The sequence below is a fragment of the Ochlerotatus camptorhynchus genome, unplaced genomic scaffold (assembly GCF_037179485.1).
Source record: "Ochlerotatus camptorhynchus isolate MF236.1 unplaced genomic scaffold, CSIRO-AGI_Acam_v1.1 ptg000035l, whole genome shotgun sequence".
Lineage (NCBI taxonomy): Eukaryota > Metazoa > Arthropoda > Insecta > Diptera > Culicidae > Ochlerotatus > Ochlerotatus camptorhynchus.
This window is the reverse complement of record NW_027040526.1, coordinates 650691-664257: the sequence shown is the minus strand read 5'-3', so window position 1 is coordinate 664257 and position 13567 is coordinate 650691. Positions and strand designations below refer to the sequence as shown.

Below are 13567 nucleotides of genomic sequence, written 5' to 3'. Positions count from 1 at the left end.
AGTGTCTAGAGAATTTGGATGAGAAAGTCAAATTAGAATTGACGAGAATTGTTGAGGGTTTCTGAGAAAAAGTTTCAGATAATTATGAGAAGTATTAAACAAAATAAGGAGAACTTAAGGCGAAATCCAGAATTCCAAGGTAGTTCTGAATACACGGAATTTAAAAGCAAATGAGAAGGAATTTCAGAATTGTTAGGGAATTTGGAGGGGAATTATAAGTGAATTAAACATACGAAAAACTTAATGATGATAATGATAACCACACCGAGACTAAAATGATCACCTGCTGTTGAAAATATGTTGAATGATAATAAATCTTCATTAGTCAAAGATTTCATAGAGAAGAATTCAATTTTAAAGTGAATTTCCGAAAAGGTTTCAAATAGTTGAATTCACTGGAAAATTTTACCATCGTTCCAAAGATATTTGGGGTAGACGGAGGAGAACCAGCCCCAGGCTTAAAGCCTCCCTAATATAGAAAACTTAACTTATCTTATTTGGAGTAGCGTACAAGGCTCTTCTGATAAAATTTTCACGGGAATTCAAAAGAGAGTTGCAAGTGAATTTCAAGAAAACTACAAGAGGTTCTCTTAAGGGAATTTTGAGAATAATTAACAAGGAATCTTCGTGAAAGTTCCTTTGCAAATCTGAAGTAAATTCCAAGGAAATTCTGGGAAAATGCTTCCTATATTCAAAACGGCAAACCAAGAGGTTTCTGAAATTTATTTCCAACGAATTTCAAAGGTAATTTTTCACAGAAATTCGAAAATCGTAGAATTTCTTGGGTTGTCTGTAAAGCATAAAGATTTGAATCCATACCGCCATTACGTCAAAGTGATGAGTTCAGATCTCACCCAGATAAGTCAAGAATGATCTAAGAGTGTTGAAGTGACTATAATAATAAAAAAAAAAGATCTGACCTCCAGGCAAAGCATGGATCTTTGAGTGTGTTGGTTTATTTCCTTTTAATTACGTTATAATTGCTTATCTTTTGACAGATATGCGTATTTCGTCTACTACTTGCAGACTTCATCAGTGCCAAATACTCAACACCACACAGTACTTGGCACTGATGAAGTCTGCAAATAGTAGACGAAATACGCGTATCTGTCAAAAAATAAACAATTATAACGTAATTAAAAGGAAATAAACAAACACACTCAAAGCTCTTCAAAATAAATAATTTTAAATTATGCTATGAGTCTCCGCCAAGTACAAAATGCTCAAAAAATCTGAGTGAAAATCGAACAATATTTCTTTAAACCTGTAAAATGTCTCCAGGACAATTTGAAGAATGATAAATATTTTGGTAACACATCTTTGTATCCCACAAAATGTAGATTGGCTTCCAGATCTTAACTCCAGGAATATTTGAGGAACTTTAATTGCTACGTTTCTCCTGCTTAGGTGCCTTGTATTGATATGTGCTTTTTCTGACATACCAAAACTACTTTGAGGCTCATTTTCTGCAGGAGGCTTTTTGATTTTATAAGAATTCATCACCATGTGATTTTGGAGATCTAGATTATGAACATATTAATGTTGATCTCATCTCATATTTTTTCAACAAAGTGACGTATTGTAGAACAATTCTGCTGAAAAATATATGATTATCTATAAACGGTTGCTTCCGCTGTGCACTTCGTCCTGTTTATGATTTGGATTACTGGGATGCTTCCGGGCCTTCCTCAGGGAACAGGAACTCATCCGATGGTTCTCTTACACAAGAAACGCTTGTTCTTGATCCCGTCGCTGAAAATGATTCCCTTCCGACTGACTAAATAAATCATGGATTGTAGCTCCTTCTTCAAGTTTAAGTCCATGTATACACTTCACACAGCTGTGTGTAAGTCGAGGCCCAACTACATAGGAAATTTCTCCCGGATGACACGCTTAACCTTCCAGTATCTCCCAAGCACCAAAACAAGATCGCGATCCAACGCCACCGTTAGGCGATCGTACCCTCGCACGTATTGAACGTTGCCCCCCTCTCACAGGCAGGTGACATGCAAGCAGTCCTACGGCAATTGATGAATCGAAAAAGCTCAATCTTTTTTCCGATTTGCATAAAACTTGACCTAGCTGTGGGTAATCAATTTTTTTTTAATAAAAATTTAGTAATTTTGAATCTTGTTTATTTTTCTTCAAAATGGTGTTTTTGTCAGTTTTAAATATATTGTTGTACAAAAATTTCACTTCTGATCGAAATTACAATAGACAAAGTTGTAGTATTTTTTCAATTATTTTGAGTATAAATTGTTAAAGACCCAAATTTCTTAAAACGTTTATCTTTAATTTTTTTATTTTTTTAAAGCTTTAGGAATATTTAAAACCATGGACACCAAACCAAATTGACAAAAAAACGTAGAACAAGAACTTTTAGACAAATGTTTGAACTTCTTGTTGGCAAGCAAGAAAAAAAGGAAAAGAAAGTTACATAACAACAAGTTGAGGTCACTACAATACGGATTGAAATACACAACACAGCAGAGGGACCAGAAATCAAACCCGTCGAAGGTTTTGTGGTAAATTGCTTGACACAGCAGTTCTCAGAAGAACAATTGAAACTTCTCAAAAAGGGATTAGGATATGCAATCTCCTCAAAACCTGACGTGGAAGAGGCCATCGTTGACATGCAGACTGCAATCACTCACACACTTCATATCGGATGACGGGAAAAATACTCAACAGGCAGTTGAGGGTTGACCCCTCTCATCTATGCTTAAACAAGTGGACAACACGTTGAAAGAGTGCAAGGCGTTTATTGGCAACACTACGAGTCAATTGAAATTTTCATACCCTATTCTACCTAGGATCAAAGATTCACAAACCAGGAAACGAAATGAGGGAGATTATCTCCGCTGAAGGATTCTCCACTCATGAGCTTGCCAAATGGCTAGTAAAAGAATTTCAAAATTTGCCTAACCCCTTTGCCATTGGCTCAGTTAACAGCACACAGTAATTCGCAAATAAACTACAGGCATCAGAAGAGACTCGGGAAGATGAAGTCATGATTTCCTTTGATGTCACAGCATTTTTTCTGAGTATACCAGTAAAGGAACCCATCTGCCACTTAGAGGACTTGCTTTTGAAGTAACGTGAGGATTCTACTTGGAAAAACAAAGTTCAGTCATATTTCAAGCTAACTCGTCTTTGTATGGAGGAAAATTATTTAATTTTCAGAGGAATTTTTTTAATAAACTAAACTAAAAGTGCTCCTGTAGGTAATCCGCTTTCTCCTTTTTTAGAAAATTTTCTGGAGGATAGGAATTTGTTGCCCAAGTGTTGATATAGGTACGTGGATGACATTTTTAGCATTGTCAAAAGGGAAGATGTATCAAAACTTTTTGAGACCATAAGCAACGTTCACAAGGACATCAAATTTCCTCACAAACTCCCCTTCTTAGATCTCCTCATCATCAGGGAAACGTCTTCGTTCAATTTCGAAATCTATAGGAAACCAACAAATAAAAAAAGAGCAAAACCAAGCTCTTCAAGCCATTCCCATCAACACCAAATGGCTGCTTTTCACCACATGGTTCACAGGATGCAAACTCTTCTTCTTAGCGATACACTGCCTTGTGCGGCAGAACAGTCCCATTAGCATTTTTGGTGATAATGAGTTATACATTGGAATCGATTGTCCAAAAAACAACTTTTCAATGTGCACGGAAAATTTCCTATTTTGTTCAGTTTTTTCAACTTTCCCAGAAATTCAGGGATGCTTCCAGATTTTGATTTCGGATCCATACTAGCTGCAGGAACTTTTAAGAAGTTCTGAAACTTCAGAAAAGTTCCCACTTTTGAGTAAGTTTCGATAAATTAAAGAATGTTTCAATAACTTCTGTTAAAATTCGGAAATTTCAGGAAAGTCCAGCGAACTCCAGTGAACTTAAGGAAACACAAGTACCCAGTTGGCACCACCGGGATGTTCTGAGATATAACCTCTCTGAGGCATAAGGGAAGTAAAGCCGTTGGTCCCCGGTTCATGAGTTGATGAGTCGATAGGGAGGGTCCAGGTTTGGAAGATGCCTCCCTGGCATCTTTAGCACGGAAAACAAGTTTATAATCAGGGAAGTTCCAAGTATTTCAAAAATGATCATAGTACTCCAAAACAGCCCTATTAATTTACGAAAAATTACAAGAACTTTTAAGGAATCCCGAGGAAATATGGAATATTCTTAAGTACATTTCAGGAATGTTTCAAAAACTTCAGGGGCATTTCGGGGTCTTCAGGGATATTTATGACCATTTAGAAAATTTTCTGGATCATTAGAGCTCTTCCTTCCTGAATCATATCCTTGTTTCTTTCGACTGTTCCGTATGCACTCTGGCTTCCGACTTTCTCCAGTTTTATTTTTTTATCAATCTACCTTAGGAAGTTTCTGCCAGCGTCTCCAGGAAGTTTCTTCCGTCTTCTCCAGAAAGTTCCATTAAACTTCTCCCAGAAATTTCATCCAGTTGTTTTTTTTTACTTCTATTGGAAGGTTTTTCCGAGCTTCTTCTGGTTTCCCCTGGAAATGGCTACTTCTGGAATTAACATCTTCTTCTTCTTCTTCTTCGCATTTCAAGCTTATTGCATATCGCATATTAGCTTATCATATTAGCTCTCAACTTAGTGTTCTAGATGCACTTCCACAGTTATTAATTGAGAGCTTTCGATGCCTGTACCATTTTTGCATTGGTATAATTGTGTGGCAAGTCCAATCATACTTCTATGCCCAGGGAAGTCGAGAAATTTTCCAACCCGAAAAATTCCTAGACCGGACCGGGAATTGAACCCAGCCACCTCCAGCATGGTCTTGCTTTGTAGCTGCGCCTTTACCGACTGAGCTAAGCGAGGCCCCAAAAATTAACATCCGATTTCCGAAAAAAATCTGCCTTCTTTTGAATGTGAAATCCGATGAAAGTTCCTTTAAATTTATCCAGAAGTTTCTCAATTTATGTCTTGGAAGTTCCACGGATGTTTTTCCGACTTCTCTCAGAAATTTTTTCAAATTTCCTCCAGGAGGGCTTCTTTCTTCTTTCTCTGGATGTTGTTTTCAGCTTTCTCCAGAACCTAATTTAAACATTCCCCGGAGTTTTCTTCCGGAATTTTCCGATCATAGTCCAAAAGTTAAAATTTTCGCTTTCGAAAACGACAAAAATATAAAATTAATTAAAATAGTAAAAACCGATAAATACCGATTTTTTTTACCAACACTGGGCCCCACATCCATAATCTCTATCCCGTCATGTAGCGTTACAAATACAGCATGACTGATCCAATGAAGGACTGTTCGACAGTTTGATATGTGTCTCATACACATTTCATATTTTTACTAATATGTTCAGTCAACTCTCTTCAACTCAATATTTAATCGATATAGGGGTAATAGCTCTAATGTTGCCCTATAGATCTAAGATTGGGCCCATCGTTAAAAATCTACTATTGATCCATTTTATCTAGATAAATTTATGTATGGGTCCAAATGAGGAGCATTTAGGCCGACATTACATCCATTTTCCCTAGGTCATCAAAGCTATTTTAAAATACGTAAAATGTATACAGAAATTCATGTTACTCATATGTGGTACCGTAACTTGGACCTGGTGAGTACTGAGTTGTAGAGGGTTGACTGTTTAATGAAAATTGATGAAAATTTCACTCTATGTTGATGTTTTGCTAAATTCAATCAGATGGTTAAATTATTTAAACAAACTGAGTGGTTAAACCTATGAACAATGTTTATTGAGAATAGATTAAACGCATTGAATTAGTTTCTCACGGATTTTGGAAGCCAAGAAGATATGAAATTATCCTTTATGCTTGCTTCCCTTTAGATTAAGTCATCAGTGCCCAAGAAAATGCGAAGTAATGAAACAAATAACGTAACACATCGGTTCTTAGAACCAAGGTTACCCAAAAGGTGACAATAAATACAATTCCATACAGATGAGGATGTTTTGCTTGAATTATTTTTTCGTTTGTGTTTCCGATGATACACAGATTTGGGTCAACATTGTCCTCCCAGATGCGAACTTGAGAAATCCATCATATTACAATACTGGATAACGAATCTTTTGGATGCGACACGTCTCCTCAAAGCTTCATTTCACTTCACTGAGCTCCCACCCATCATCCAGACACATCGCCTGTATGAATCAACCTGCGCAACTGTGTAAATACGTACCTCACGCGAGATCGTACGATACCGCCCGATGTCGGTGCGTTTACGAAAAAAAAGAAGTGAACTGTAAAAGGTGCAAACGCCCCCCGGTACAACAAACTCCAAGCGGTTACCTCAGCCCCCGAGGTAACCTCGCTCAGTGCGCACCAACACTACCACCACTACCAACCACTAAAATGCCTTCGGTGGTGATCTGATGATGATCATCGTCATTATCATCATAATCATCATTACCGCACTGCTGCCACGCCGCGTTGGTCGGTCGGTGGTCCAACGATCCCTGGTACCCTCTCAAGTGGTCGTCGCAGTGTTTTTGTTGTTGGTGGTCAACAAAAGCTGTGAGTGTGATTCATAAGCACCACTCGTAAACAGTTGAGACCAAAAACGTAGGACGCAGGAAAGTGGACGATCAAAACTTGGGCTACGAGCCGTGAAGTGGACGATCAACTTTCATCTCGATCATCTGCTGCTCCATGTACGGCATTATTGTCTAGTCTATCGCCACCAGAACCGGTTAGCTAATGAACACTGACTGCCCAGCAGCGCAGAAGCATGGTGTTTCAATGACCTTGACAATGAACCTCTCCGAAGAACGCCTCCCACTTCTACGCTGAGGCTGGTTAATCGTGGATCGCATAATGATGAATCAATTGATTAGATTGCACTAGTCAGATCAATCACGATCGAGTTAAGGTGATGATAATTTTCTTTTCACGTGATGTTGTTGCGCCCGGAGCCGGCGGCTTTGAGCAACAACAAGAAGAAACTGATGACTGGATGGAAAGCAAGCCAGTAGGTATGTGATGGAATGGGAGAGAAGTGCAATTGCAAAAGTGGCTGACTGCTGTGAGGTGAGGGAGCAAATTGTATACCAGCGAACAATGTTCGATTATATAATCTCCTCCAATCAACGCCTTGCTCAGGGCTGTCTGTGAGAGTGTGCCGTATGGGCTCCGGAGCAGCCGAGCTGTGGCCAAGTATAATACTGACCGGCAGGCCCATATTGTGGGGCTCGATTCGAGGTGAGCACATTGCTATATCGAAGGCTGCGGTAGGTACATGGGGTAGTATGTATGTGTGTTGCAATTTTGTTGATGTGTTGTATTTTTCTCAGCAACTTGGCCGAAAAATGAAGAAGGCTTGCGCTTGAGCTTCCGGACGTCGTGCGATATAGGAGGGAGGCCGTAAAAGTTATGATGCATGGGATTTGGTATTTTAATTAAAGGAAGATAGTGTTCTGGATGAGTGCAGAGTGAATGAAAGATTTTGAAATGTATCTACTCTCAAAACGAGTAAAATCAGTCTTGATTGGCTTTTCATTGGAATTAGTTATTTGTGAGCGGACAAAGCCAATTGTGCCATTTGCAAGCACATTCCATAACTAGTCAGTTCTAGTAAATTTGCAGACAGAAAATATCATCAATTGAACTAGGGCTTCGTACAACCTTATTTGAGATCTTTTTAATTGCTTTATGTCTTGTTTTGTCTAACTAGAAACATGTTTTACCTCCTACTTGCGTACAAAATTCATGTTTTATCAAAGTCTAGTACATTTCAATCGGACGCATCGCATAATGGTAGTGAGTTGAATAAAATTTGTCAGAAAATTGCAGCTTCGCATCGACATTCATGTTTATGTTGAAGCTTATTGCTTATAGCTTCACTTTTCAATTGTTTTATAGAATAACCCTTGACGCAGTATATATGTGACCATTATCTTAATGTTTCTTGTCAAAGTTCTTGAAGCTCTCAAAAGTCAGAGTTTCAGAAACTGAAGTATTGTAATTGATGATGTTGATGAGGTTCATCAAGGTTCTGTGATACTGTGAGAAGAGAATCAAACGGTTTTTTTTTTGCTTGGTGAAATCGTCCACAGAGTAAATTAGCGATTCCCAGGCTTTTTTTGATTTTGACCCACTCTAAAAATGCCACAATCTTTCGACCCACCAACAATGAATAACGATTTCTTTTATTCTTTAGGCCGGAACAAATCTCAAGTTTTTCTTTTGTCATCCATTGACATCGGATCAACCGGTTTCTGTTGATGATAATGGATTTCATCAAACATCATTCCTAATCTTGTTTGCCAACTAAGCCGCCCTAAATCTGATTGATCCCCCTTGTTCGTTGCGCACATCTTCGTTTTGTTCCAGTCGGGTCGCTACCAAGAAGCATTTTCATTGAGTCGTTATACGACATTGTTACGATGTGACCAGCCCACCGTAGTCACCCAATTTTTGCATTCGATCTAAATTTCTTAACTTACAAACCTGCCGCAATGCTACTAAATGATTCATTTCTTTTCTACAGGGATTCAATCCAGCTAAATCAGTGCTGTGTTCCTAAAATTTGAGCTAAGTAGTTGCACCCAATATTGACCTGCGGCCTTAAAATATAAATCTGCTTAAAATAACGATGCGTCCGCCCCTGAACTTGATGACGTTGTTTAAAATATTGTATTTTATGTAGTTTATATGGTACGTTGCAAAACATTTGCACCTTATCGATGCTGAATGATGAGCTGCACCGTACTGTACAGGTGACGAAGGTGGCATTTGCCACACAACAAAATCCCGAGGGGCGGTCCCTAATGTTCCTTGAACATTTACTAAGTCCCTTTAGCCTTACTTCTTATAATAATGATTAATTTCGAAAAGTGCCGTCAACTTTTTCCATGCACCATAATTTTCGTTTTCTTATGTATCTTATATCATACTTAACTTTCTCAAAATTTCAGGAAAAACCTTGAACAATTTCTAAAAAATTTCCTTAACATTCGTGGGCAAAACCTCGAGTAAAACAAAGTTCCCAAAACTAGCAGTAAGTTACCAAATCAAAACCTCCACAGTATGAAGCCCTTACTTCCCTAACCCGCTCCGAAGCAGTCGGTTGTTCTTATTAAGTCGCATGTACGAGGCTAACTATGGGGAAAATTATGGATATGATGATACTTACATTTAAAAAAAAAAACAAACAAAAAATAATACGAAGATATCTAAATATGGATTCGCTTTGCAAATCATTACCAGTTTAGTTTCTACGTTGCTGTTCAATTCATTCAGCATGATGGATTTGGATGTGTGATATCTTGATTAGTTATAAATTATGACTACTGTTAAGATAGCATAAATTAATTGGCAGCATAAAAGAACTGCAACGATTAATATATGTAGATTCATGCAAAATAGCACATCCCATGTGGCTCTCGTTTAACAACCTTTTATCTAGGAAACCTCGTGAATCTAACTTTTCCTACTGTTAGCAAAAGTGGAATTCCAAACTGCTCGCACATGCGTGCGTGTTAATAATGCAATCGTAGCTACGCAAATTTTTGAAAAAAAAAACAAATAACAACCAAAGATGTTTGTGCTGTTACAGTTTATGTTACCAGATAAAGTTGTTACGTTTATAACTGGTTTTTGCATCAGACGTTCCCAAGAGCTCGTGGTATTACTTCGGAAAATGTTAAATCAGTTCAGAAAATTTAACACTTTCGGAAGTGAGTCTATTCTTGAGCGATTCAACATTTTCCCAACTGAAGCTGAAGCTTTTCCGAAATTATTAAATGTTTCATGAGCTGAATACAAGGATCCAGATTTTCCATTTTTTTTCGAAGTGATTTAAAGCTTTAATAAAGTTCAGTGTAATTCGAAGTGATTCTGTATGTGCTAACCTTTTTAGATATGGTCCAGTATTTTCAAAAGTTGTCCTAATCTTTTCTCAAGTTATTCAGTACTTTCTTAAATGATTCTAAACTCTCTACAACTCGATATTGAAGGGACCATCGAGTTATAGAATAACAATCCCAAGCAAATTCGTTATCGCAGCAGCCATGACATTCATTTTTACTACGGTTCTATAATTCGATATCAAGTTAGTGGGCATCGAGTTGTGGAGAGTTGACTGCACTTCATCTATGTTGCCAAAATCGAGACCTTTTTCGATGTGGCACAATTGAGTAATAATATGGCTTAGTGATAAGAATCAGAAGAGATTTTGAACTTCTTTAAAATGATTCTGTGCTCCCCAAAGTGCTTCAAAACTTTCAGAAGTTATTCAATATTGTCTGAAGGGATTCCAATCTTTTCTAAAGTGATTCAGTTATTACAAAATGATTCAGTTCTTGAGGAAGTGATTGCAAACTTTAAAGAATTGGTACAGTACTTTCCGAAGTTTAGTGAAGTGATTCAGTCAATTCCAAAATTATTCAATTTTTATGGAAGCAATTACAAACTTTCTGGAAAGATTTGGTATTTTTCAAAGAGATTCAGAAATTTTCTTAAGTCATTCAATATTATCGGAAGAATTTCCGAGCTTTTCTGAAGTGATTCAGTACTTTCGGAAGTTATTTCAAACTTTTCAAAAATGATTCAGTTCTTTCCGTAGTGATTCAGTACTTTCGGAAGTGATTACAAACTATCTGGAATGATTCAGTACTATTCGGAGTGATTACAAACATTTATGAAATGATTTAGTGCTTTCCGGAGTGATTCTGAATTTTTCTCAAGTGATTCAGTACTACCTGAAATGATTTAGTACTTTCTGAAGTGATTATGGACTTTCTGCAGCGATTCAGTACTTCCGAAGGGATTGCGAACATTTATGAAGTGATTCAGTACTTTCTGAAGTGATTACAAACTTTCCTAGAGTGAATCAGCTCTCTTTCCAAAGTGATTCAGTACTTGAGGAAGTGATTACAATCATTTTGAAATGATTCAGTACTTTCCAGAGTGATTCTAAACTTTTCTGAAGTGATTTAGTACCTTTTGAAGTGAAACCGAATGTTAGTGTTGCAGTACTTTCTGAAATGATTCAGTATTTTTCGAAGTGATCATGAACTTTTCCAAAGTGATTCCAAACATTTCTGAAGTGATTCAGTGCATTGCTAAAAGATTCAATTATTTCCGAAGTGGACTTTGCGCAATTATTCTGTACTTTCCAAAGTGATTTTAAATTTTTCCTATCTTTTCTGAAGCTATTCAGTACATTCTGAAGTGATTCCAAAGTGTTCTGAATCGATTCATTTTTTTCAGAAGTGACTCCATAATTTTTAAAGTGATACATTCCAAAGTGATTCAGTATTTTCCGAAGTGATTGAAAACATTTCTGAAGTGATTCAGCACTTTCCAAAGTGAGCAAAAACTTTTCTGAAGTGATCCAGTACTTCCTGAAGAGATTTCGAATTTTTCTGAAGTGATACACTACTTTCAAAAGTGCTTCAATGATTCTCTTAAGTGGTTCAGTACATTGTGGAGTGATTCCTAAGGGTATTGAAGCGATTCAGTACTTTTCGAAGTGATTCCGAAATATTCTCAAGTGATTCAGTACTTTCCGAACTTCCGAAATTTCTCTCCCATACCTCACCGTGAAGGAATTTTGAAAGCATCATCGTGCAAAAATTTCTATCTTACGCCACTAAACGAAACATTACAATTATTATTCGACAAAATATCTTATTTTGATCTTAATCAAATAAACCATGTAAAAAATCAACAAAACTCATATTTAGACCTTTTATTTACAAATTGTGCTGAAGACTTCTGTGTGGATACATCATTAGCACCTTTATGGAAAAATGAAGTGTTTCACACAGCAATTGAATACTCAATCTTCGTACAAAATTCTTCCTCCTCCAGCGACTGGGAATACGACGAAGTGCCGGAATACCATAAAGCAAATTACGAAGAAGCCAAACGTAGACTATGTACAATAAATTGGCAAAATTTAATAAGTATTGAAGGAAATGTCGATACTGAAGTAGAAAAATTTCACTCCATTCTTCAAAGCCTAATTTTAGAAACTGTAGCATCAAAAAAAAAAGAAGACGAACACAAAACAATCAACTACCCGCATGGTTCAATCCACAACTGGAAAATTTGAAGAATAAAAAACAGAAAACTCATAAACTATACAAAAAAGAAAAAACTGAAACCAATTTGCGAAACTATAACAACTTATGCAACCAATTAAATACAGCCAAAAACTCTGCATATGAGGACTATAACCGCAAAGTCGAAAATGAAGTCAAATCATGTCCTAAGAACTTTTTTAATTATGTAAACACGAAATTAAAAAGCAGCAATTTTCCTTCGCGAATGAATTTGGATGCAAATGTAGGTGAGAATTCTTCTTAAATTTGCAATCTCTTTGCAAATTTCTTCCAAGAAGTATACACCACATTTTCCAAAGAAGATCGTGACCGCGGTTTCTTTGCATTCATTCCTGAAATTTCTAAAAACATCTCTGTCAACCAACTTTCTCAACATGAAGTCCTCAATGCACTAAAAAACTTAAACGCGTCGAAAGGGTCTGGACCTGACGGCATCGCACCCATATTTTTGAAAATCCTTTCTGAAGAACTCGCATTTCTTTTAGAGCGTCTTTTCAACATGTCTCTGAAAAATGGAAAATTCCCTGAAATTTGGAAATCATCTTATTTGGTACCTATTTTCAAATCAGGTGCAAAATCAGACATTCGAAATTATCGTGGAATTGCTATTATTTCTTGCATTCCAAAACTTTTTGAATCAATCGTAAACGGCAATATTTTTTAGCAGGTGAAAAATATAATTACAAGTAAACAGCACAGCTTTTTTAAAGGTCGCTCAACTACCTCTAATCTTCTAGAATATGTACCTTTCATTATTAAAGCGTTAGACAGTGGCAAGCACGTTGAAGCGCTATACACTGACTTCAGTAAAGCATTATGAGAGAGAGAGAAGGATTCGTATTTTCCATTTAATTCCACTCCTTTATTTGCTTATCCTTGACAGATACGCGTATTTCGTCTACAATGTGCAGACTTCTTCAGTGTCTTGTACTAATACTCGACAGAAGAAAAACATCGCTTTTACCGAATATATATTAACACAGGTACATTTTCACTTAGAAACTAGGTAAACTTAAATTTAATTTTCTATAGGAACAGGTACTCCGCTGTTTACTCGTTGATGTGCCCTAGGTAGTAATTTGAAAAGCCATGTGTGTCCGTTTCCTTGATCCCTGTTGAGTAAAGTTGAATTACGTTGTTTGTTGATCTCGAGGCTTTCTGCAACATCCAATTTCCATGGTGTAGATACGGTTCGTAAAATCGTGATGTCCTCCGTCGATAGTTGGTGGACCTCTGGGAAGATGTGTTCTGCAACCTTTGATTTGAAATCATATGTTTGGCCTTTTTCCTCTTGCTTTTTGGCCTTATTATCCTCCGCTATATGTACTTTAAATCTATTTGCTAAAGTTCTCTTGGTTTGTCCTACATATACTTTGTAACAATGATTACAGCTTATTTTATATACACCTGCTTTACCTAAAATATTAACTGGGTCTTTAGTGGATCCTAACAATGATTTCAACTGGTTATGTCTACTGGTGAAAACTAAATGTAATCCGAATTGTTT

The 13567-nt window shown here is 36.9% G+C and overlaps 1 long non-coding RNA gene across 1 annotated transcript in view; it reads left to right on the top strand.

Moving 5' to 3' along the window:
- The window catches only part of LOC135709602 (uncharacterized), a 114303-nt gene that overhangs the window by 44932 nt on the left and 55804 nt on the right, over nt 1-13567 (top strand). The window lies entirely within an intron of this gene.